Below are 2,335 nucleotides of genomic sequence, written 5' to 3' on the forward strand. Positions count from 1 at the left end.
CCAATCAGAGCACACCTCACTTTTCAGACCGATGAGCTTTGTAAAAATCGACGCGTTTCAGAAAGGCGGGGCATTTAGGAGAAACAATAATGTGTTTTTTGAACCTTAAACCGCATTAACACATTTCATTACACCAAATACACAAAATAATGTTCTTTTTAGCAACATCATATGACCCCTTTAATATATAGTTTATTTATAGCTATTTCCAAATCTTTAATGTACTGTCATTATAAAAGAACTTTATTATTGTTTATTTAATCCAAACAAATAAGTTCTTGTTAAAAACTAACCAAAATTAAAAATAATTATATATCGGTATCGGCATCGGCTATCGGCCAAATTGAGTATCAAATTATTGGCATATCGGATATCGGCAAAAGTCCAATATCGTGCATCCCTAGTTGTAATACCTGACAAAATTGTACAGCAAGGTTTAGTATACTGTTTGCAACACTAGACTTTTCCAGACTACCTTAAATCTTGATAAAGCCAGGAATTACCCTGAAATGGAACAACTTAGCCATACAAAACATCAGTTTGTATCTCACATAGGGGTGTGCGATATATATCGTCTGCGATAATATCGTGATTGTTGTTTTAACGATGTGCGATTTGACATTATCGAGTATATTACAAAAAACAAACAAAACACACCTACAGAGTGCACACATACATGACGTGAAGTTTAGTAGGTTAGACTAGTGCGTGTGCGCATTTAGAGTGCGTTCTTTCACTGCGTAATTCAGTCTATTAAAATGCATTTTGAATGAACACAAAATTCAAGATACGGGGATATACATATAACTAAGAGATATACATATATATATTAGGGATGTGCATCTCATGACTGATGCCGATACGATACGCATCTCGATGCATAGCCAATGATACGATACATTAAAGATACATATGAAGCAGCTACCGATGCGATGCGATGCGATACACCCCTATTATGATGCAGTGCGATCCGATTTCGATTCGATTCAACACAATGCGATTCAATGCAATACGATGCAATGGAAAAAATATGATCACTTTTAATGCCTCAAGGCCTGTTTCATAAAACAAGTTTACCAAATAAGCCAGGCTTATTTCAGTTAGTCTGACTCATTGTCAAATGATTTGGTTCCATAAAGCAAATTTAACATAGATCAACTTCAGTCACTGTGGCAACTTATACTGGGAAACTATCAGACTAAGCGGAGTTCCTCTAACACTGACCAATAGGAACGCTATTATTTGATTTTTTTTTTACAGTTTCTAGCCAAGCAGAAATGCTCTTTCTGGTTTTATGACAGCTGTACCTTTGCAGAACAGATAGCAGAACATTACAATCTACAATTGTTCTTTAAAGCATTAAAATAACTAAATTAAAAGTTAAAATCACTGAATTAAAAAGAAAATAAATAATAAAGAAAATGACTTCTAAACTGCTATAAGAAACACACATTAACTCATTTGAGCTTAGTAATTAGTAGCCTACTGAACTAGCTTACATTTGATTTATCCATTACAATAGTCCCTTTACAGTTACTGCTATCATGAAAATACACTTATATGAAGGTTTAAAATTCTACAAAATGCACATTTAATGTCCAACAACAAATATTTTAGCAAAATGTGTATTTTACTCAGAATTATTGCGCTCCTATTCGATTGCACTCTCTGTTTAGCGCGCATGTGCACAGCAGCGCTCGTTCACTCGCGTCAGCCTCGCCCACTCCTTACAGCAAAATGGATATGTCTGCATGACTTTCTAACATTTACAGATGAAAAATATACCTATGACATGTCAGTTATGCACGGAGGAAAACACAACGTCTCAAATGCATTAAACAGCACAAATTTATTCGCTGTTTGCCATGGTGGATCGATTTGATCCATCGACATTAAGGGATGATTAAGAATAAGTGTGCACAAATTAGTGAGATTGCGTGAACTTAAATTGTCATTTAAGGAAGCGCTTTAGCCGATTGATTTGTTAGGTTATTTCATGTAAGGTTTTAGACTTTAATACCCGCTTTTCTTAGCATCTTTTAAATATCGCATGCGATTTATCGTGCAGCCCTAATCAACATTAAGGGCTGCTTAAGAATAAGCGTGCACAAATGAGTCAGATTGTGTGAACTTAATTTGTCGTTTATGGAACCGCTTTAGCCCAGATTGATTTGTTAGGTTATTTGAGGTCAGGTTTTGGACTTTAATCCAATGCATCACGATACAAATGCTGACTTGTAGCAGATACACACTTTTTAAATCGATGCATCGCATCGTTAACTTTTTATGCCGATGCACCGAGCGAATCGGGGAATCTTCCCATCCCTAATATATA

At 35.4% G+C, this 2,335-nt stretch overlaps 1 protein-coding gene and 1 long non-coding RNA gene across 3 annotated transcripts in view; both read right to left on the reverse strand.

Annotated features, from left to right (window-relative positions):
• LOC107653739 (uncharacterized) overlaps positions 1-1,249 on the reverse strand; it is a 7,478-nt gene extending 6,229 nt beyond the window's left edge. Inside the window, exon 1 of the long non-coding RNA XR_001630262.1 lies at positions 1,178-1,249. This is a non-coding gene — a long non-coding RNA (uncharacterized LOC107653739). The remainder of the gene's footprint in view (positions 1-1,177) is intronic.
• The window catches only part of LOC107653733 (RNA-binding protein Musashi homolog 2-like), a 199,019-nt gene that overhangs the window by 187,358 nt on the left and 9,326 nt on the right, over positions 1-2,335 (reverse strand). The gene's annotated exons all lie outside the window — the stretch shown is intronic.

The sequence above is a fragment of the Sinocyclocheilus anshuiensis genome, unplaced genomic scaffold (assembly GCF_001515605.1).
Source record: "Sinocyclocheilus anshuiensis isolate Anshui unplaced genomic scaffold, SAMN03320099.WGS_v1.1 scaffold315, whole genome shotgun sequence".
NCBI lineage: Eukaryota > Metazoa > Chordata > Actinopteri > Cypriniformes > Cyprinidae > Sinocyclocheilus > Sinocyclocheilus anshuiensis.